Source organism: Urocitellus parryii, chromosome 8, assembly GCF_045843805.1.
Source record: "Urocitellus parryii isolate mUroPar1 chromosome 8, mUroPar1.hap1, whole genome shotgun sequence".
In the NCBI taxonomy this organism is placed as follows: domain Eukaryota; kingdom Metazoa; phylum Chordata; class Mammalia; order Rodentia; family Sciuridae; genus Urocitellus; species Urocitellus parryii.
The window spans coordinates 153,535,581-153,559,903 of record NC_135538.1 but is presented as its reverse complement, the minus strand read 5'-3'; the positions used below and the strand labels follow the sequence as shown (position 1 = coordinate 153,559,903).

The window sequence follows — 24,323 nt, the reverse complement described above, 5'->3', positions numbered from 1 at the left end:
GGAGGTTCCAGAACTGGGAGCGGGTGGGGTGGAGGAGGGAGTGGGAGGAGTGGTCAGAGGACCCCAACCTCAGCCAACCGCGGGTACAGCACGGAGGCCCGAGACGGCCAAGACGGACTTTGCCCCAGTACCCACGGAGCTGGAGCAGTGCCGTCTCACCAGCGGGACCCGTCATCCCTGGGTTAGGCGCAGGGCCAAGCTGCAGGCGGTGCACCCTGAACACACAGGCTCGCTGGTCAGTTCAATAGTGAGCGCACGTGTCCAGCACCCAGCCCGAGAGGAGAGGTCGCGTGGAGCTGCGGTGCCCACGCCCGCCCTGGAGCCGTGCGCCGCCCTCGGACCCCACGCCGGGGTCCCGCACCAGCCAGGTGGGCGGGCGCGCCTTTCCGGGGATCCTCAGGGGTGGCAGGTACCAGGTCTCCCTCCCTGGGGACCCAGAGGGCCGGCCGGCTCCAGCTTCGGCCCTCTCCAGTAGGTCTCAGTGGAGTCTGAGCTCGCGGATCGGCCGTGACGGTCGCGGAGGGGGGGGGGGGATAACAGGGATAACAGGGCGTGGACCACCGCGTCTTCTCCCAGATAAACCGAGGCGCCAGGCTCGCGGGAGCCGGGGGATTAGCTCAAATGGTAGAGCGCTCGCTTAGCATGCGAGAGGTAGCGGGATCGACGCCCGCATCCTCCACTTGGCTCCGGAGAAAGTTTTGGTCAATTTTGGACAATTCTTCGCATCATGCCAGCAGGGTTCCCAAGAACGTGCTCTAACTACGACAGGCGACCCTCCCCACCCACCTGTTACCAGGGAACCCTGGGACCGCGGGGCGGTACCTGGGTGCAGCGCTTACCCGCTGCCGTCAATGCCAGGGGTTTCCCACTGTCCTTTCTCCTTTCCTAGAAGACCACACGGGCCCGAGCCCTGCCCTGGACCTTGGCTAGGGGTACTGAGTTCCCTGTCCTAAGCCACCCTCCAGGGAGGACAAAAGGGACCGAGCTGAGCGGTGGTGGGGTCGCTGGCCGCATTCCAGAGGTTTTGTATTTGGACCTGGGTTCCCCAGTTGACTGAGTTCTCTATCTTCTGAAAACAACAAGGAAGCATCAAAAAGGTGGACGCAGTGGTCATTTGGACGCTTAGAACACACCAATGAAGGAACAGCAGCAGAAATAAGAAATACCTGGGGAAATACAATGGGGTTTTTTTATTCTGCTGTGGGTTAAAGTGTTTATGGTGATTAAAAGCAGAAGTTGTAATATTGTCTGAAGGAGATTAACTGTATCTAGACATACTACATAGATAACAGGTAAAGGGGTTAAATGGTGATGAAGTTTCTGTATCCAACCTAAATGGCAAGATGTCTATTTTAAGAATACTTAGACGTTTTACCCACATATGGCAGGCCCTAGACCCCTCACAACGTTAAAATAAGCCTAAAAAAAGAGGCAGGAAGAGAAACATAGAAGAATAAAAATAAAGGAACAAACTAATAAATTATTACATAGTAGGTCTACATACGAATTTTGTTAGTAGTAGTGTTAAATGTGAATGATCTAAATGCGACCATTAAAAACCAGAGAAGCCAGGTGCAATGTTGCTGAGCCCCTGGGGAGGCTGAGCGAGCAAGTTCAAAATCAGCCTCAGCAATTTAGTCAGGCCCTAAACAACTTAGCCAAACTCTGTCTCAAAAGAACAGAAATAAAAAGGGCTGGAACTGGGACTGAGGCTCAGTGGTTAAGGTCCCCTGGGTTCAATCCCTGGTACAAAAAGGAAAAGAAAAGAAAAAAAAGCAGAGGGAATTTTGGGAGGGCTGAGATTGAATTAGACCCCGAGGGACAGGTGACTTGTGACACAAGCAGGACAAGAATGGCAAAGGTCACATGCCCTTGGCTGTGGCCCCCAGTGGCTGGTGACCGGTGGGGAGGCAGGAACTCTGTGAAGGTGGAGACTCCTTCAGCTGCAGCATTGGCTGACATGACATGACTTCTTTAAAGGCTGGAGATTGGTAAAGCAGTGGTGATAGGAGAATGGGATACTTTGTGAACTGCCCCGCTGGCCTGCCTTCTTGGTGCAGCCTGCAGCATCTCATCATCTGAACGTTCTGAGTTCCAACCTCAGAAAGAGTGGGTGCTTCCCACACCCACTCCCCACCATAAAAAAGACTATAAAATGGGGAGTAAAAGCAGCACCTCCCCCCCCCAAAAAAAAAAGCCCACGACCAAGGATTTCAGGTGAAGCAGAAGTCAGTTCCCAGTGGTTTGATAAAATGAGTAGTGAAGAGACACTTACTTTACACCCAAAACCCACAAGTGTTTGGTTGGTTCACTTCTCCACCTGCAGGCAAATTCCCCTCCAACTAAATGCTTTGAAGGTCACCCTACCACAGTTAGGAGGACATATTTGCTGATGTTCTGGGTGCAAAGACTCAAGAGTAAATAAAATACAAACACATGTGCCCTCCTAGATCTACATCCAAAATTGGGAAGAAACAGATGAGAAACGAATTAAGTGCATAGCAACCTGGGTGACCTGTCTGCTGTGGGGGAGTCATTAACCAGCAAGGGGTCAGGAGAATCAGGGAAGCTACCAGTCACCTGAAGAGACAGTCTCCTCCTTCTCCAGTGGTATTGAGTTTCCTGACATGGTCATTAAGAGTAAGTTTTGCCTACCAGGGCCACTGGGGATGTGAGAGCTTTGGTTGGACTAATGGAGCCTGGGGCAGAGTCAGAGTAATAGGGAGCACTCAGCCAGCATGACCACTGCTCTGGTGTCCTTCTCCCTGGGAAAGCTGGCTTCTCATCTGAGCTTGCATCCTAGGTCACTTTTATTTAGGGGAAGAGAATCTGTAGATTGAGCTTAGAATCCAGAATTCTCTTCCTGGAAGGAACAGCCTTCCTCTGAAGTTTTATATTGTCTCTGGGTGAGTTAAGAGCCCTCATTTGGCTAGAGTGCTCTTTGGGAAAACCAGGGAATGTCATCATCTCTGTGTGCCAGGGCTTCAGGCCAGGGAAGAGTGCCCTGAAAGTCAGGATGGAAAGCAGAGACTCTGCGGTCTACACTGGAGGGGATCAAACGGTACCTGTGTTGTTTTCACATCCACCATCCCAATGCACCAGAGCACTTGCATATCAACCTTAGGAAAGAAGAAAGAAAATATGTCCCTGTCAGGATGGCAACAGCCTTTCCCGTTATTTTAGAACCAATTCACACAAGTAAGAGTGTTTCTACTCAAAATTTTACTGAAGGTTCTAGCCAGGACAACTGGGCGATAAGCTGACATTAAAAACATCCAAGTTGGAATGCAAGAAGTAGTATATCTCTTTTGCTGATGATATGACTGTGTATATAGAAAATACTTAGGAATCTACTTTAAAAGATTTGATATAACAAAGGAGTCCATCAAGATTACAAGATACAAAGGACTGAGAATATAGCTCAGTTGGTAGAGTGTTTGCCTTACATGCACGAGGTTCTGGGTTCAATCCCCAGAAACACACACACAAAAAGATGATGAGATATAAAATATTGATTGTATTACTATACACTAGCAATGAGCCATGCATAAGTAAAGTTAAAACAGTTTTTTTTAATTCTTTATTCAAGAGAATGCCATACTTTGGAAACATTAAGGAAAAAAATCACAAAGAAGTTTTATTCTTACAACTACTTATAATCATTAAAAGAAATTGAACAAGACCTAAAAATTTGAAAAGATATGCCCAAGTTCAGTATTCTCCAAATTTATCTATTCATTAATGCAAGCCATATCAAAACCTCAGATGGCTTTCTTTTTTAAAGAAATTGCCAAGCTGATCTCAGCATTTATGAATAACTGCAAGAACTCAGAGTAGCCAAAACCATCCTCAAGAGGCAAAACACAATTGGTGAACTAATATTTCCAGACTTAACACTTATAGTAAAGCAACAGTCATCAAGAGTGTATAGTACTAGCATCAGAATAGATAATATTGAGAATCCAGAAATAACCCTCAGACTTACAGCCAAGTGATTTGAAATGGGTGCCAAGGCAATTCAATTAGGAAATAGTGGTGTTTTCAACAAATGGCACAGAGGTGATTAGAAATCCACACACAAAAGAGTGAAGCTGATCCCCCTCCTCATACTATATTCAAAAATTAATTCAAAGTTGATCAAATACCCAAGGGTAAGAGCTAGAACTATAAAACTTTAAGAAAACAGGACCAAGTCTACTGGGAAGTCAAATGTTTGGTCATGTTTGCTGTTGTTTTTCTTTTTTAACTTTGTGCTAGTCAGCTTATTCACTGCTGTGACCAAAAGAACCTGACAAGAACAATTAGAGAAGAAAAAGTTTACTTTGAGGCCCACAGTGTCAGAGTTCTCATTCCACAGAGGGCTGACTCCATTCCTCCGGAGCCTGAGATGGGGCAGAGCATCACTGTAGAAGAGTGTGGTGGAACACAGTAACTCAGGACATCACAGGAGGAAGCACAGAGAGACAGTAAGCTCAGCTCACAAAATAGATACAAAGGCACACCCCCAATAACCCACCTCCATTAATTATACTCCAACTGCCTATAGTCACCACTCAGTTAACCCCTATCAGGGGATTAATGCACTGATTGCGTTACAGCTCCCATAACCCAATCATTACACCTCTAAACCTTGCATTGTCTCACAGATGAGCTTTTATATTATTGTTATCTAACATGGTTTGTTTGTTATCTAAACCACAACAACCATAACCTCAGAGTCAGAAATAAACCTAGTCATCCTAATTTACTTGCCAATGGTTGATTTAGGCATGGGCACACAAATGTGACCAACCAGAGGACAGGGCAAATCTCAGAAAATTCAAGGAAGATTTTCTTCGATTACATTAAGCCACACAAAGGGAAACAGAGATATTTCTATGGACTTTGCCTTGAGATTGTGAGACTGTAGAGAAAGCAGCTGGAGTTTGAGGGCTGTATGTTGAGGATAGAATCAGTGAATTCACCAGTCCTATAGCTTTCCTTCCCTGGGTAATATTTGTTGAATGCAACTATGAATCTCACTTATTGTTAAAAGGCCGGTAACTGTCTATATTCTGTATGTGTCTGCAAAAACCAAACAATTTAATAACTAGTAATTTTGTAAATATTAATTCCAAGTCGTTCTCATAATTTGAATTTAGAAAGATTTCAAAACCAGTCATTTTGATGCTGTAGAAATTATGGATTTGAGATGCACCATTCTACTATAGACCAGCGAGGCAGAAATTCCCATCACTTAAGAGGGCTCTCTTCCATATCAGTCTCAGTGAAGTTCAACCTTTGTAAAGAAATCAAAAGGTGACAGAAGCAAGGTGCAGAGGCAGAATGTCCCCTTGCCCAACCTGCCAGTTTTATATCAATAGGTTACATTAGGTCACTGGCATTATTGGTACATTATTTTTTATTGTATCACTACGGTTATTTATTCTGCAGTTACAGTCTACAGTATAATATGTAATGTTAGGTGCTTGTGTAGCTCTCAAGACTAAATCCATTGTTTGAAGTTACTGTTAGGTGGGCAGGTCCAGGAGCAGCAGAGCTTGGTGAAACATTGTAGTTATGGAGCAAGCAAGTTCCTTTAGTCCCAGGAGCTGTGTACCTGAGATCAAGGTCCAGCTAACAAGATTCCAGCACAGAGCCTCCTTGTGGAGAGCGTTGCTACAGCAGCTAGGCATCCTGTGTCTGCACAGAAACTTTCCCAGCAGCTAGGCATCCTGTACTTTTGTACACTTTCCCAGCCACAAGCATGCCACAGCCATGAAGTCATCAGAGACCCCAATCCCAAACACAGAACCCTTACAAACCTTCCCCTGACTTTTAATGAATGGGGCATGCACACAGAGCCACTCTAAGTCTCAGGGTTGCATTCAGAGAAATGAAACCCATCACCATACATTGTAGTCTACTGCCCATCTGACCTAAATATGCCACGTGGATGCAGGCAGCATGGATCTCACAGCCCTGAGAAGTCCACTTGGAGCATGAAACGCTCTCTTTCCTTTATGCCTGCATACAATGTATTTCTCAGCCTTCATCCACTTGTGCAGACTTTTAAACATGTGTAGCACTAAGCCATAAGCACCCTGTCCCCAAAGAGCTTATTGAGGAAGATTGCCAAGAAATGGGAATTCCCTGTAAAGGACACAAAGCAGAGGTGTGCCTGGATGTCTGGGAGTGCTGGGAGGGAAACAACTCAGAAACCAGGGAGGCTGGGAGAGGGATGCTGTCTCCCAGAAGGTGGCTTTGGATCCATCAAAGCAACTGGACAAGCAAGCATAGGTGAGGGCACCAGTGTTCTGCATGGGTGATCCCCGAAGACCTGCATGTCTAGAGTCAAGTATGGAAAGTGAAAAGAGGACAAAGAAATGCAGAATGGGCCAGAGGCAGGCCTGGGTTGCTCTGAGAGGTACTAGGCAGCCTGCCCATCCAAGGACAGCTCTGAAGAAACCAGCTGATACACGGTTTAGGAAGCCCCCTCAAGAGCCAGTGTGGCTGGGGAAGAGTTAGACACCTCACAAAATGCGAAGGATGAAAAGCCCAGGTTTTACTCCTGTGTGTTTATCCCTGGGGCTCATGGGGTTTCCTTCTGGACTCTCCACTCCTTCAGCATAGACTCCTCCTCCCAGGACACCAAACCACACAGTGTATGCTTGCTCCTCCTCTCTGTTGTTTGTTATCTCAGCACTTGTTGCTCTTAAAGGAATATAAAATCTCAGGTGGCCTGTTCTGAAGGAAGCCTTGCCGTCATTCGCACCTGGCTCTAAGCAATTGAGCTAAAGAGGTGTTAGAGTCTGTAAACAAGTCAAAATAACACCTGGTATTTTGCCAGGGGAATGTTAGAGCCGTAAACAAGTCTGCATGGTGCCTGGCAAAATGCCAGAGGGAGTGGTTTGAGAAGTAACAAAAGCGAGCCATTAAGTGTAGAGATTCTTATTGGTTGACTGATGTATCTAGTTTATGCTAATTAAGATAAGCTGTGCAAAATGTATAAATAGCTCTGTTGTCCTACAATAAACGGCTCCTACTCCTGCTGTATCAATGTACAGAAGTTGTTCGTCACCCCCCCCCCTTATTCTGCTGCAGCTGGACTGCTGCAAAGAGGTCTCTCCTTAGGTATTTAAAGGTCAGTATCTCCATCACCCAGGGAAGTCTTCTCAAATTCGTGTTGGAAAAAGTTATGATTCCTGGATTCATCCTAAGGCGGGAGTTCAAGACCATCATCTGCTTCAGCGGTTCCTGAGGAAGGGTTTCCATGACCACCTCAGAGAAACTGACGCAAAACAAAATCACCTCCCCTTCCTCTCCGCCTGCTCTCAAGGTAGACAGAAGTCGCGCTGCGGGGCCTCTCTGTGGTGGCTTCTAGCGCGGGACGTCCCTCTGTGTCTTCGACACCTTTGCCCCATAGCAAGAATCTTATTCCCCCCAATGCACTCCGTTTTTTCACCAAAACAGAGAAACCACTCTCCTATTTCTAACTGAAAAGGACTAGATAAGAACGCTCAATGACAATCCCCGGCTTACTTTTCATTTCTTAAGAAATAAGCTGAGTCTGTTGACACCACACACACACACACACACACACACACACACTCAACTTTAAAGTCCTTGCTCATGGTCTTGAGTTGCGAGAGGGTTCCCGGGCGCTCCTCCTACTGCTCCTACCCAGGTTGACACATTCTGATCCACAGAAAAAAGTCTCTTCACCACGTGCGGAGCTTACTCCAGGCTGGTGGCCCGTGGTGCAGAGAGACGGCGGCTCCTCGGGATTCCCTGAGGAATTGCGTTGGTCGGGAGTAACCCGGTCCGCAGCCCGCGACGTCCGCAGTCCCAGGGACTCGGTAGTAAAACGCACAGCAGATTCGTTTGCAGTCGTTGCCCAGTCCAGCCCACTGCCGCGCTCACCCCCGACGGCCAGGCCCTCCGCCGGGCCGCTTCGCCGACACGCTGCGGTTCCCCGGGCTGTGGGCACGACTCGCCCCTCGCCAGTCCCTCTCCCACCGGCTGGCCTTTCCGCCCCACGTCCGAAGTTTCACCCTCTCTCTCCTTCCCTCACGGGGCTCGGCTCGGACCCCGGCTGGAAGTGCCCTTCGGACGGGAAGCTGGAGGCCTCGGAGTTGAACTGTGGACAAAGCCCCGAGCAGCGACGGAAAGCGACAGCGACGTGATGGCGGAGCCAACTTCCCCATGCCGTCCGTGTGGTTTTAAAACCCGCACCCGAAAGGGGGGGGGGACAGGAAAGAAAACCCCGGGAAATCTAGAGCTGGTTGCCCTCACAAAGCGCCCAAAGACCCTCCTCCCGTGGCCATGGACGACCTCGCTCGCTGCCGACCTGTGAGCCACTCCTCAGCGACAGCAACGCCAGCCTGGAACTCCGCGCAGCTCAGCGCCGGGGCCCGACTTGCCTGGGACCAGGCGGGCGCCTAGCTGTTTCGGAAACTCCGCGGAACCCGCACTTTGCTCCGCTCCTTCTCGGCCTCTCGGTCTCCGGGTGACGCCTTCCGCGGGAGAAGGCCGTCAGAGGGATCCTTCCCTGCTAGCCCCCGAGGCCGACGTGGGTGACTCACTCCAGCGATCATCCCTCTCCACGAGGTGAGCCCCCTAGAAGGCGAGAATGTGAGAATTTTGAAGGAGTTTTAAGTCCAGAAAAGAAGAACCTCCAGCCCCAACGCAAAGACCCTGCGGCTGCTGCCAGGCCCGGTCCCCGCACCCGCGACCGCGGGTTTGGGTGCGGCCAGACCTGGCATTGTCAGCGACCCGAAAGAACCCTGACTTCGGCCTCCGGGAGAAGGACGGGGGGGGGGGGCGCTGGCGACGTTTAAGGTCGGCGGAGAGGCCAGAGCCCTGTTCTCGACGCAACCCGGTGCCCGCTGAGGTGCTGGGCGGGGAGGGGCCGTGAAGGAGCCCGCTCCGAGTCCCGCGCTTTTCCCCTCGGTGCAACTAACAATCGCCCTGAGATCTTCTTATTCTGCTATTCGGGGCAAAGAAGTGGGTACGACCCCAGGATTCTGCAAGTGCCCAAGATCAAGAAGCGAACCTCAAACTTAACGCAATGAACACGGAGTCAGCCGAGCCCTGCGCGCTTCCCAGCACCACGGTAGAAAGGGGGCGTCCCAGCTGGTTCTAGGACTGACGAGCAAGCGCAGGACGTGCGATCCACCTCTTTAATTTATCCGTTTGCTCTTTAACATTCTTATTTGTAAAACTAGATTGTTGTTCCCGATTCGCTAATGGACCTCTCAGAGCTGAAGTCCTAGCCATACGTAGCTTGATCCCGTTGGGAAGAAAAAGGACAAATTGAGGGGTGAATTTGCAAAAGCCCTAGGAGTCACAACACAGAGAGCGCACCAACCATGCGTTACAAGGACATAAATTCAAACTGTTTTAACACCAGCCTGGTCAAACCCAAATCCGATCTAACATCTCTGAACAGATGTACCCATTCCATGACTTACTGTCCAGGTACTGGGCCAGGAATTCACCCCCGCGGGTAATCTCACCAGGTCCTGCTGAGAAGGGTCTTTACAAACTCCAACCTAAAACTATTCCATGAATAACTCCACCCCCAAAACTTTTAGAGCCTGTCCCTTTTTTAGGAGGACTACAGAGATCATAGAGGTGGGCTTTTTTTGACTCAAGTTTAATGAACTCAACTTAGTAGGATCAATTTGTTTCCCTGGTCTTTTCTTTTGCAGGTGGGAAGGTCCTACAAAATGTTGATTCTGATCCATGCCTATGGGCATTTACAGACATTTCCACTCCATGGTCATGTGATTAATTATCACAGAATGAGTTTCTCAGTCTGATTATGTCTAAAAAGTATTAAATTCAGCAACCTGATTTCCTCTGAAGTAACTGCTAAATTCAACTATCTGAAACTGATCTATTAGTTCCATGTCCTGGAATTAAAGGAGGTAATAGGTTATAAGAGGTCTCAGTCCCTAATGAAGAAATCACCACAAAGACACCATGCGGAAGACGGGGAATCCAACAGCACCTATGAAGGATTGATACACTGTGGATAGAGGAGGTTGTCCTAACTATGAAAGATTAGTTCAGTATCGGAAAGTCAATCATTCCTAATGCATCACAATATCAGGCCACCATTCATTCATTTGGGGGGATCTAGTATGCTCTTTAAGATTGTGGGAGGAAGAAAACATGTTTTTTTCTCACTACTTCTATACTGGGAGTGGAGAGGAATAAATGAATGAATGAATACATGACATACACATTTGAGATGCACACAAAATAAGATGTGTGGCCAGTAAGCACATTAGATATTCAATAACATGAATCAGTAGGGAAATGCAAATTAAATTCAAACACAAACAATACTGCATGTGAACTAGAATGGTCACAGTTAAAATGACTGATAACTTCAAGAGCTCAAAGCATGGGAAGAGACTGGACCTCTCACACTTTGATGGTGGTAATGTAAATTGAATCAACCAGTTTGGGGAAAATACCTGAGAGTTTATTATCAAGTTTAGCATATCCTTTTATTCAATCCAACAATGACCTTTTCACCCAATTGAAACAAAAGCATATGACCACAAAAGCCCTCTACATGGATTTTCATGGCAGCTTTTTTCGAAGTAGCTAAGTGTCTATCAGCAGGTAGAGGAACACTGATTTTCTGTCAAACTCTACAGGGAAAGGTAAGCAGTTTTAAGAAGAACATACACTGGTATATGCAACAATATGAATAAATGTGTCACACACTGAGTGACAAAAACAGACGCAAAATAGTGCAAACTGCATGAAATTCAAGAACAGACCAAACTCAGTGACATTGACAGACATTCTACAGGCAGGTAGGTGTGTGGCAAAGGTGGGTGGGGAGTTGAACAGCAAGAGCCCAGAGGAAACACTCTGAGATGATGACTTTGGGGGTTGAACTGTGTCCTTCCAAAGGACATGTTTAACTCCCAACCCAGCACCTCAGAAATAGGACCATCATAAAGACTTAATATGAAGCCCCTCTTAGAGTGGGCTCAAAATAATATGGCTGATGTCCTCATAAAAAAGGGGAAACTCTGATACAGAGACAAATAAAGCAAAGAGGAAGGGGATGTGAGGACCCAGGGAGGAGACAGAGTGGCAGGGGTGACATACCTAAGCAATGGAACCCAAGACCCTTGGAAAACACCAGGAACCAGAAAACCTGAGGCGGGATTCTCCCTTAGAGCTGCCAGAAAGAGGCCAGCCCTGCAGAAACCTTGGTCTCCGACTCCAACCTCCAGAACCAGGACAGTGTCTGTTTAGCCCTTGGGCTTGGGATCTTTACTATGCCAGCCGTGGGAAACCGACAGAATGGAAATACCTCTAAATTCAAGGATCTGATGTTCAATAGATAAGCACCACATTCCAGATTCAAGGAGGAAGTGGGTAAGAAATGATATCGGTTCCCCTAGACGGAGAAAAAATATAATAGATACAAAAGACATTTGAGCTTATTTCCATATATGGGGTATGGCTTGGGGAAACGCGCTCTTGGTGCCATCAAGAGAGCATTTGGAGTCACTGAGCTAACTAGGGGCCCTATTCGCCTTCATCTCAGCGGGAGAAAGAAACCGAGTGAGAACTAAGCTCCCCGACGTCTGTCCTGGGTCTCCCTTTGCCGCTTTCAGTCATTACCTCCCAGCTCTGCTGCTGTGTGCTGGGCCGCGTCCGGGCTCGCCTGCTGGGAAAGCTTTCGGACGGTCTCAGCAGCCGGGAAGGAGAAGCGGGGCAGGGAAGGAGATTGTGTCCTGGCTGTAGGAACAGCCGGCAGAGGCCAGCGCGAGGGGGATTAGCTCAAGCGGTAGAGCGCTCGCTTAGCATGCGAGAGGCAGCGGGATCGACGCCCGCATCCTCCAGCTTTTGTCCCCTCACTCCACACTCCCTCTGTCCTTGGTGCCTGGTAAACACCTTCACCAGATTTGCTTCTGGCTCGGTGCCGCCCTGAACTGTACTCTTTTTGCGAAATTAGAGAAGAAAATCATATGTTACATACAGAAACAAAATAGGGAAGGATTAGTACATGCCTTACACTCACAGGTTTGTCATGTTTGAAAGCATCAGCTACAAGTTAATTTTTTTTTTTAATGAGAAAACCAAATGTTAAGCCTTTGGGTACAAAGTGTGAGGAAACAGCCTGGGAGTTGTGTGAGGGGGCACAAGGGTCTGGATGATTTTGATTTTATTCACTTTGACAAACCATGTTCAGCTCAGAATGCATAAGAGGGCGTTTGATCTTTGCAGACTGGCTGCAGGGGCTTTGCCGTCCTTGACCCTACGGTCAAGACTGCCTCTCTTCCATTCTTTTCTCCTTTTCATCACTTCTGTTCTTTTGATTCCTTTTAGCTCTGCCTATGTTGACTGCAATAGAAAAATAGTTTTATCGATGACCTGTGCCCCATATTCCGTCCTTAGGATATGCAGCCTCATAAACTGGGACCATGAAGGAAGGCCCTCCTGATGGAGCCCCAAACCCTCTGCAGTTTCACGAAGGCCGCTGGCTAATATCTGCACCCATAAACCACTCTGAAAGTAAGAATGGGGCTGGACCACAGTAGTCGTTCTCCCTACAGATCATGGGCCTCATCCACGCCTGGTGCTCAGAAATGCTTCAGGAACAAATCTACAGATTAAAATTCTCAAGTGTTCTCTTCCTGGACTCCTCCAAGTTTCTCCATCATTCCCAGAGTCCTAGAGCAGGAAAGTGAGTTTAGCCTCAAGAATGTGTGCTCTAGAAAATGTAGGAGTTCTCCACCACCGACAGCCACCCAGAGGCTTGGATCAACAAAGAGACAGGGGCCAGGAGTTCAACGTGTTTAAATGAGATACTTGGGTCAGAGCTAAAGGCTGTGATAGACACGACTCTGTGGTCAAATGGGTTGATTCCATGTCCACAATTAGAGAGAAATATGGAAGGGTTTTTGCCTATTGAACTTGGGCAGGGGGAGAGAGGGTAACCTTTCTTTCAGGTAAAGGAAACTGCTATTTCAGACTCAATGTTCCCACACCTACCCAGAGCTAGGATGAGACTGACAGCAGTGTTCTCATTCTCGAACTTTCCTTACAGTCATTCTTTAGTCCAACTGAGGCAAGGCCTGCACTCTCACTTAGACTCAATAACCTTTAAAATTCTCCCAGCCACAAACTAGTTATCTCTCTGTAGAAGAAAAATTGGATCCTTATCTTTCATGCTGCACAAAAATCAACTCAAAATAGACCACAGACCTAGGAATTAGATCAGAAACTATGCAAGTCCTAGAAGAAAATGTGGGGTCAATGCTCCAGAATAGGCACAGCATAGAAACAAGCAACCCCTTTCTCAACAGGACCCCTGAAACTCAGGAAATAATGTCAAGAGTTCGTTAAGGGGATGAGTAAAATAAAAAAGTTTCTGCACAGCAAAGGAAACAATTAGGAATGTGAAGTGAGAGTCTATAGAAGGGGAAGTATCTCTTCTAGCTACTCTTCTGACAGAGGATTCATGTGTAGAATATACTAAGAACTAAGTTTTTTAACTTCAAACCAAAAATCAATTATGCAGTTACTAAATGGGCAAATGAATTAAACAGACACTTCTCAAAAGAAGAAATACCAATGGCCAACAAATAAATGGAAAAATGTTCAACATCGTTAGCAATCGGGAATGCAAATCAAAACTACACTGAGATTTCACCTCAATCAGTCAGAATGGCAGTCATCAAGAATACAAATAATAATAAATGCTGGAGAGGGTGTGTAAAAAAGGAACCCTTTGACACTGTTGGTAGAATCATAAGTTAGTACAACCACTATGGAAATCAGAATGGAGGTTCCTCAAAAGACTAAGCATGGAACCGCCATATGATCAGCTATACCACTCCTCAGTATTTTTCCTGGAGAATCAAAGTCATCTCACTATAGTGATACATGCATACCCCTGTTTATAGTAGCATAATTCACAATAACCAAACTTTGGAAACAGCCTAGGTGTCCATCACATATGACTGGATAAAGAAAATGTGGTATATACTGAGTAATTGAGTTTTATCCAGCCATAAAGAAAAATAAAATTATGTCATTTGCAGAAAAAAATGAAAAGAACTTGTGTACATGATGTTAAGCAAAATAAGGCAAACTCAGGAGGTCAAGAATAGTATGTTCTACTGTCATATATAACGAATTAGAACAAATTTATAATTAAAATTTTAAAAAGAGTCTTTTTTTTTTCATATGCAGAAGCTGGAAAGGAAAAAAGGAAAAGGTGAGTGTGGATCTCATGAAGGGAGATCAGTAGAGGGACGGGACCAAGGGTGGGAGGGAATGAGGGAGTGGGGAAGTGCGGGGGAGTGGTAGTGGCCGGATCGCATCGTTACATTGAGCGTTGTATGAATATGTGACATCAAACTCCATAATTAGGTCCAACTATAGTGTAATGTACCAGGAAAAGAAAGGCGGGGTTCAAAAACAAACAACAACAACCACAGCAACAAACCCTCTCCCAGCCGCTGGTCTTCCCCGCTCCGGTGCGGGTCTGTGTCTCTGGGACGTTGAGGGGCGCCGGGCTTCAGACACTCAGGCTTCAGTGGAAGGCAGAGAGGGATCTGCGTCCCGCCCGCGAGGTGGCGCGGGTGGCTGAGGCGGGTCTGAGGAAAGAGGCCGCTGCACCCCTGCCCACGACCGCCGGGGGCCCTTCCCGCACGGGAAGGATGAGAGAACTGGCATGAACTACTACTTCTAACGACACCGAACTTTAACATTTGTCAAAACCCACAGAAACTCTAAGTGACAGCCTCACCCCGGAGCAGCCCCAGGCAGCGCCTCCACCCTTGGAACGGAGATCAGGAAGGTGACACTGTATCCCCCGATCTGCCTTGGGGATCCCTCTTACTTTACGCGCGGGGCTAGCGGGGCTTCGCCCCAGGCAGTGACTCTGTGCTCAGTCTCACCCTGTCTGGGGACCTACGCGAGTCCCCGCGGCCGGGAACTGGGAAGGTGGCCCGCTTGTGCCGCGCGCTCTGGCCGCTCGGCAGCGGGGGATTAGCTCAAGCGGTAGAGCGCTCGCTTAGCATGCGAGAGGTGGCAGGATCGACGCCTGCATCCTCCAGGCCTTTTCCTCCGCACACCTTTACCTCCCGGGGTAGCAGGGAACGCGCTCGAGGTAGAGCGTCCAGCATTCATCAGCCTCTAGGTTTGACCCCCAGTACTGAGCCCCTGCGCGCGCACGCACACACCTATATCCAATAGATGATGGAGTTTCTATAGGATGAAAGAATTGGCATGAATTACTACTCTGTATGATACCTAACAGTTGTCAAAACCCATGGAATGTACAGCACAGAGAGAACCTTAATGTTATTTAATACATTAACATGAGTCCATTTATTATTTAAAATGTAACAAATATTGCACTGGGAAACAGTAAGGGTGATGTGGCTTGTGGGAACTCTCTACTTTCTGCTTAATTTTTCTTTAAACCTAAAACTGCTTTAAAAATAAAATCTATTAAAGTAATAATGTTGCATTCTTTTTCTCTTACTATTTTCAAAATACAATGTATATTTTACACTTACGGCTCACTTCATTTCATCTGAGCTACATTCCGAGCACTTTACAGCCACATGCTACCAGGTCGAGTAGAACCACCTTGTGTAGTTCTTTTCTCCTGGTTTTGACTACAGCTACTATCTGAATTCTAGAGGACCTCCTCTCCTGAGTTCCAACCTTCATCCCTAAATCCCTCACTGAAAATGTTTACTTGCACACTGCATGAGTATTTCAGGACTAACAGAACATGATAATAACCTAATAATTTATCTTCTCAAACCTCTGTAGTTGAAGAATATCCACTTGGGAGAAAGGCACCAACCAGTATCCATGAAATTCTCCAAGTCAGAAAACATCTGTAGTTTTTTTCCACAACAAAGCCTAATGATTCTACTCATATCTAAATTAGGAACATTAGCTTCTTTATATTTCCCCCCTTTAATAACCCAAGCTAATTTTGTTCCAGGGCCTTTGCATAACTATTGCCTCTTCTTAGAAGGCTCAGGAGTCTTCAACGTACCTGACTTTTCACATTTTTTAGATTTCTCTCAAGATGATTTCCTTAAATCATATCAAATGTTTCACTTCCATTATATCTGGAATTATTAGCTGTTTTATTTTTAGTGTTGTCTCCTTACACAGAAATGTGAGGCTACTGTCTGTCTTGACCATGGCTGAATTATCCAGCATGGCAGGTGATACAGCTAAAGCCAGCCTGTATTAAATGTGTTGCAGGAATGAGTGAGTGTAATTTGCTCTGTAAATTTGTTCAGCATCTTTGCCAGGCTTGTGATAATGCTCTAACTCTTCCCTTGACTTTTAAACTTGACTCATCTCTAACCATCTCTTTCACAGGCACCACTGTTGTCTCCCCCCCCCCTTAATTGTAGATGGACACAATACCTTTATTTTATTTATTTTTATATGGTGCTGAGGATCAAACCCAGTGCCTCACAAATGCTAGGCAAGCGCTCTACCACTGAGCCACAACTCCAACCCCACCACTATTGTCTCTTAAAATGCAAATTTGGTCATGTTACAAATCCAGTATAACATCATTCAGTGGCAACATTGTGCTTCAAGAGAATGCTCAGAGCCCCTCAGCTTCCAAAATGTGATTCACCGACTGTTCACTCTCTATGGATTCATTTCTCTGGGACCTTGAACTTGCCTAAATCCTCTTTTCTAAGTTAGCAGTTTAGCTCCTCATCCCATAAAATGAAATTGCAATAGTTGCCTTGAAAATGATCAAAAGGAATGGGGTGAAGAGATACAAACATCGTTTTATATTTGCTGATTATAACAAGGTGCAACCTCAAGTAATTACTGCCAAAGATTTGGCTTCTGGGAGAAAAATATGAAAAAGTCAGGTGTCCAGCTGCCTGACTCAGACTCAGTCAACATTTGCTAAAACCACAAGTGTGCTCACACATGCCACTAAGAACACAAAGGACAGTGCTGCTTATTCCTTGGTTGCATTATTTAATTTTACCTTTATTTTTCATTTTGAGGCTTAAAGGCTTAGGAACATTTCCTTCCATCATTATTCTGGGTTCCTTTCCCTACACACAGTGTACCCCTGATCCCTACTCCCTGACCACACAGGTCTGTGATCTCCCAGGCAGGAGTTGCTATGTGCCCAGCTCTGGGCCTCTCTCCTGGAAGGACCTGACTGTTGGGTCTGCCCCAGTTGAGCTGCCTTAGCCAGGGTGTAAAGAATCATCCCAAGTTCCTGCCTGTAGCAGACTTCGGCAGACACCTGATAAGGCCAGATAAGACTACCAAAGGAAAAAGTGGTCTAAGTCCTGGGAGGAAGAAAGAAAGGCACTAGCCTCCTCCAGGCACCAGTGGAAGTAGGTGTTGGGAAGACCCATGGGTAGAGGCTGCCCATTTCTGTCCTTCTTGGTGTTTGTAACCCCAAAGAACCGCCTGTTTCTGGGACTCGGGCTTTCTTCCAGCCATTTTCAAGGAGCTGTCATTCCTGTCCCAAAATGTGAGCATAAAAACATTGGGTCATTTGAACAACTGACACTTTCTCTGAGAATTGTCTTTACTATAGGCAAAAAGCCACTCTAGCATATGTGGTATATTTTCTTCATGACCACAGAGGACCAGTTTATTTCACTGTCAGTGCATTCCAAACTTTGTACCACACCTACAGAGAGCAGTTTGGCAAATCTATTGAAGTTACACATATCCTTTGACCCAGCCACTCCACTTCTAGGAATTCATCTTATAGAAACCCTTAAACATGTGCCAGGAAATGTACATATGAAATTACTAATTGCAACACTCCTTACATCAAGAGACTGGAAACCCATAAATGATGTGAAGTATGGTGAAACAGAAATTCAAAATCCATTGATAAAAACAAGTATTTACACTGTATAAAAAGCTGTCAATTGCAAAAATTACATTTAGGTACTTAAGATAATTCATTGTACATACTTTAAGTAGCTTTAGAAACACACACAAGCATTTCAGAACACTGTTCGTATTTTGGTTTGGGTATCAACTGCCTGGGAACACTTGGGTCACCTTTTGAAAAAACTTGAAAATATCAAACTGTGAATTTGTTATCTATCCAAAAATACACTAAAATTTTAAATAAAGTAATTATCCTACACACTATGCTATTTTTTTCAAAAGAAAACCAAAAAGAAAAAGTGAATTCATTGTATTCTTTATTCCCAACCTCAACCAAAGTCTCTGGACTCCCCACAGCAGTCTTCATCTATAAGGACAATTTGTATGTCCAGTCCAGGAACTGAGTATGTTACAGTCCTAAAACCTTGATAAAAGAGATTTTCAAATTATTTTCCAATCCTGGTGGCACTTTTCACTTTTATCCACCAGATGCTGAGAGCAGGGATAAGGGTTGGCTCAAAGCGAATGATTAATTTTTTTGGTCAATTTATTAATTTATATGACTAAAGACCAGGATCAATATTTAAAAACGGGACATACCAGACAGAGATCATGCACCATTTCTCAGTAGGTGCCCCAAGCCTTCCATAACCATGAGGCTCTTTTGAGTACAGGATTAAAAATGAATCCATGCAACTTGTTTGGGAATATTTTGGAGAACTAGTAACCCTACATCAAAAAAAGCTGGAAATCCAGAAAACAGTCCATTCTTGGAACGAAAATAAATGATTCCTAGAATCTGACCAGGAGACAGCAGTCATTGCTGTCTTATTGCAGTGGGTGGCGCTTCAGTTTCCAAATCTAAAGGTTCTGAATTTGAATCTCAAAGTCAGCTTTTCACGTGCAGATAGTTATCTTTGAAAACGTTACACCAGCCACCTTCTCCACCTACAACTGATATTGGTCGCGCCTGCGCCTTCTGGGGTGCAGCCCCATGTGCAGCGAAGCACGAAATGTCCAGGCCCCAAACATATAGGTGCCAGCACTCTTCCCTTTCATGGGCGAACCGCTGGAACCTGGGTGGCCGCCTCGGAGTCATACACCGGGATGCAGATGCAGAAATCACAGACTTTTTGTTGTTAATTTCCTGTTTTTTATTTTATCACACACAGAAGAGGGAACATCTGTGTAAATCCGTTCTTTCTGCTTTCCCCCAGTTTCCACGCTAACACTGACACGGCTGGCCCCTTCTATAGAGGAGTCCCACAGACTACATGTGCTACGCCCGAGGCCCGGGGAGGGAGCAGGAGATGCAGGTCTGTGCCGGGCTGAGGGTCTGGGTCTCAGGGATGCGCTGGCTTCGAGCTGCCGGAGAGCTCTAATGACAAGATCTCTGCTCCTCGAGTCTCTATGAGGTTTGACCTGACAAACAAGGGCGGCCAATTGAGTTCTGTAGAAGCCAGAGCGTGGACTTCGGACTTGGGGAAGATCCGAGGTGCAGAGTGGCTTCACCGCAAAGCACCAGTTAGCCAAAGGAGGGTCTGATCCCAGTGGAGCCTGTAGAAAACAAGTCTACGCAGCAGAGGGACAGTGCAGCGCTGGAATGTCTGCCCTTATCTCAACTGCAAAGCCAGGCCTGAGCAAAAGCCTCAGGACCTTCAAAATCATAAAAGGAAATGAGGAGGCCAACGCTATTTTCATAACGTCAAGACCATTTACTATGAAAAAGGCTGATGGGTGACAGTCCTGCGCTTCGTGTGGGTCACGGCAGCCACACTCTGTGATGCCAGTGGTCACCAGGTCCACAACCTGGACAGCTGCTGGAGACTGGAGAATATGTTCGTTTTAATAAGTCTCCACCTTGAAGCACTCATCTTTCCAGTATTCTGTGTGTATAAATGGTAAGTGCAGACAAAGCACCTCTTCTAGGTACCTAAATAAGACGCTTGTCTTGGTGGCTTCTGAGCTGTGAATCCTCCGAGCTGTTTTGTTTCATTGCACATCATCTATATTTGAAAGAACAAGTAACAGTCAAAACTATAACAAATGCAAATTTTGGTTATTGGCATTGTCTGGGGGGAGGGGGAAAAGAGACTGGGGAAATAACTGGCAGTATTTTTTCTTTATTTATTTTAATCAGTTACACATGACAGTAGAATGCACTTTGATACATCATACATAGTTGGAGTATAATTTCTCATCCTTCTGGTTGTACATGATGTAGAATAAAAAAAATAGCATTCAAGTGAAATTCTTCATTTAGATAACTTTAAGCTTTTAACATCCAATCATTTTTCCTGATGAGACTGTATTAATGAATGTTCTTTTATACTTGTTTGATATTATATACTGAAATGTTTTGACACTTGGAAGAGCTAAATACCTCAGTGAATCAATATTACCAAGATGTCACAAAATCACACATCAAAGTTAGTGATATCACTTTAGACTCTATGTTATTAACCCAACCCTAACGAAATTACCACCTGTCAAATCAAAAATTCAAAGAATGTCCATAATTACCTGGAAAATATGATTTAAAATGTGTTTAAATCATACAATGTGAATTGTATATAATTAAAATGTGATTTTTCTCTGACCACAGAACTGTGCAATGCCACTTTTTTCCTATTTATAAAAACATATCTCAAAAATTTAAATGTGGAAACAGAAAAATATAGCTGTCTTCCAATAAACTAGTCAATAAAGAGTTAAAAGTTGTTCTTTTTATGTTTGCTTCAAAAATACAATATAGGTTGATCATTATTATTTCAAACAAAACTAACAAACATTTTAAAAGTTTCAGTTTTTATTTTTAACATAGTAAGTATTGATAGAGATCATCTACAAAGACCTTTGGGTTCACAATATTTTTAATGTGTCAAAAGAATATTACTTATAGTTTCCTGATCAAGGTTCTGGGGTTGTTGAATACACAATCAGAATGACTTTCTTCCCCTCCTCCAACCTGGTTCTCTTTCTCTATTTTCTGCTATTATAATTTTTTTCTTAATTAATGCCTTTGTGAATATACATAATGGCAAACTTCACTATGGTATATTCATATATGCACATAGGAAATTTAGGTCAAATTCATTCCACTATTCTTCCTAATCCCTTCCCCCTCCCCCTGAATCCCCTTCATCTAGTCTACCAATCTTTCTCCTATTTTAATGGAATTTCACCCCCTCCACACTTTTTGTGGACCCCCTCCCCGCGCCTTTATTTTGGACTAGCTTCCAAAATTGACTTTTGGGATCTGACTTATTTCACTTAGCATAATATTCTCCAGTTCCATTCATTTACTAGCAAATGCCATTATTTCATTCTTTATGGCTGAGTAACACTCCATTGTGCATATATACCACATTTTACTTATTCATTCATTTGTTGAAGGGCACCTAGGTTGGTTCCGAAGCTGGGCTATTGTAAATTGTGCTGCTAAAAACATATATATGGATGCCTCCCTACAGTATGCTGATTGTAGAGCTTTTGGATCTATTCTGAGGAGAGGTATAACTGGATCATACGGTGATTCCATTCCTAGTTTTTTGAGGAATCTCCATACTGCTTTCTGGAGTGGATGTACTAGTCTATAGTCCCACCAATAATATATGAGAGTATCTGATCCCCCACATCCTGTTGTGTTCTTGATAACTGTCATCCTGACTGAAGTGAGATGAAATTTCAATGTAGTAGTTTTTTTTTTTTTTTTTTTTTTTGTACTCAGAATTGAACTCAGGGGCACTTAGCCACTAAGCCACATCCCCAGCCATATATATGTATATATATACATATATATTTTTTGTTTTAGGTGGACACAATATCTTTATTTATTTTTATGTGGTGCTGAGGATCGAACCCAGTGCCTCGTGCATGCCCGCTACCCCTTGAGCCACACCCCAGCCACCCCCAGCCCTATTTTGTATTTTATTCAGACAGAGTTTCACTGAGTTGCTTAGCGCCTCGCTTTTGCTGAGGCCGGCTTTGAACTTGTGATCTTCCCACCTCAGCCTCCCTAGCCGCTGGGATTACAGGTATGTGCTTCCATGCCCAGCTGTATTTCTTGTTTTGATAATCAAAATAACTTTTACAAGTACAAGGGTCCTAACACCAGAAAGCCTGAGAAGTGTTACAGAATACTTCTACAATCTCTCTTGAATGTCTCTCTTCCTTCTCATTCCATCATCCGTTCCACTCATAATTTATTGAAGATATGGCCTATCTCAGGTCTACATGAAGTTTGAGGGTCCAGAGGGAATGGAGCCATCCCTTCACCTTAGGAAGTGACAGGATAAGCAAAGTTTCAGTTCCTGGTTCTTATAGCAAAATACATTCTCCTAAATATTTCATTTTGATAATGTAGAGAACTCTTCAGCTCATACAACTTTACTAGGGCTGCCATAACAACCTGGCAGAGTGGTTAAAACAACAAGAATTTTTCCGCATAAACCTACACAGAGGCCTATATTTCTGTATTCTACCTGACAAGAGATCTGGCCTGTATCATAGAGTAATTATTCTCTATAGCTGTCACAGGGTCGTTTACCCTTTGCACCAAGGGAATCCCAGAGATCACTTTCAAAACAGATGTCCAGATGTTGCTAAATGTCACCCGTCAAAGAAATCTTATACCCAGTATAGGCAGACATGTCCAGCAAGAGGCTGGCCATGAGTTTGAAAGCCAAGACAGAAGCTTGACTTAGTTCCTTGAGTTCTCCTTGGGAGAGAGAGATGTTCTGTGAGGAAGGAGTGGGGGCATTAATGAGATAGGACAAGATATATTCAGGAATATCCTTCTACTATTTCTCCCCTCCAAACTTGAGTTCCTTCCACTTGAGCTCTTTTGTGAAGAGACCAACAGACATACCAGACATGTGGCCTCACAGAGAATAGGTCTTGTGCAGACCCAAGAAGGTGGCCATTGGCAGGCTAAGGAGATAGACCTTAAGAGAAAGCAAACCTGCCGACACTTTGACCTTGGACTTCTAGCCTCCTGGACTTTTGAACAGAGCCTTCAGATATGGCCAAATCTCCACTTGCTTTCGTCCAGATTTCCAAAAAGAAGTTTTGCCTTCTCCATTCTGTCCTTTTTCTGTAGTCTTCTCTGATGCCCACTGCCCTGCACCACTGCCCAGCAGAATAACTCAATTTCTCCAAAGTGCTTACTTGTCTGGTATATAGTCTAGTGAATTAAACCAGGCCCAAGGATAGAAAATCAGAGTTCAACCTGGTGGACAGTGGATAATGAATAGAAAAGGAACCTGAGCTTAAGATTTTGTTGAATAAAAAAGAAAGTCACTACTGGTGGTTGTTGACTTCCAAGATTACAAGACTAGTATTTTTACCCATCGACTTGCTACCTCTAAACTAAGCATATTTTTACTTCATTTTCAATTATGATTTTAAAAGGTAAGAATCAAGTTTTTAATTTTTGTTTCCAGTGCTCAGCTAGATTATATGGTAGATGCAAATAGCACGGTTTAAAGATGAGCTCTCTAAATTAACTTTACACCAACTTGCTCATTCTTTTTATACCTGAGTGGGAAAATCTGATACCCCAGAAAATCAGGTGAAAAGCAAAATTCTAGTTGAACTTTTAATGGTGATTCATTTTTGAAATGTTATTAACTTTGCATCAAATCAGGATTTTTTTTGTGAAAATGTAACTCCTCTGAACCAGGTTCTGGTAAATGAGAACAGACTGGGAGCTTGATGAATATGGTACATGTGGCCATTTGGGGCTCCTCCCTCCAAATTCCACAAATAGGGTTACAATGACCAAAGCAATAAAGATTATCTTTCCATTTAAGGCTGATTCCTTTTCCTTACTGCAGATTCCAGACTCTGTCCCGTGGGCTTCTCTTTATCAAATGCCCCTTTCCTGAGTTTTCATTCTTCTCTACTGACGTTTTCCTGTTTGTAATATACTCACATTTCTCCCCACGCCCCGCCCCCCAAGCCCTAGGCCCTGTCCCTGTGTGGGTCCTGAGTCCTATGGCAGTTAAGGGCTCTCTGTTCTCATTCATAGTCAAGAGTTGTTTGTAACATACTCACATTTCTCCCCACTAGGCCTCTTATCAGCTGTATGGTTCTTGCTTAAATCACTAAACCTCCCTGAACCTCATTTTCCTTTACTGTAAAATGGGGCTATTTTATTAAATCTCATAAACTGCTTGATAATTCAAGGTTTAATAGAGCATTTATAACAGTGTTTGGGACATAGTTCATATCATGTAAACATTATCCAAGTCTTTCATGTTTAATCTCATCTAATATCTCTGCAACACTGCTGACAATACCTTCTTAAATGAAATGTTCCTCCCTTAATAATGACCTGTCTTTGTTTTCCTCATTTGCTTGCTGCTTATTCTTTTTTTTTAAATCAAAATGTAAAATGTCATCATTGTCTTTATTTTTTGGACACACGTTTA

The 24,323-nt window shown here is 44.7% G+C and overlaps 2 non-coding genes across 2 annotated transcripts; both read left to right on the top strand.

The window, feature by feature from the left end:
* The first annotated feature begins 606 nt into the window (after positions 1-606).
* Trnaa-agc (transfer RNA alanine (anticodon AGC)) lies at positions 607-679 on the top strand. Its single transcript has one exon. It is a non-coding gene; the product is annotated as a tRNA-Ala (tRNA).
* An 11,106-nt stretch (positions 680-11,785) lies between these two features.
* Positions 11,786-11,858, top strand: Trnaa-agc (transfer RNA alanine (anticodon AGC)). The gene has a single exon. It is a non-coding gene; the product is annotated as a tRNA-Ala (tRNA).
* The last annotated feature ends 12,465 nt before the right edge of the window (positions 11,859-24,323 follow it).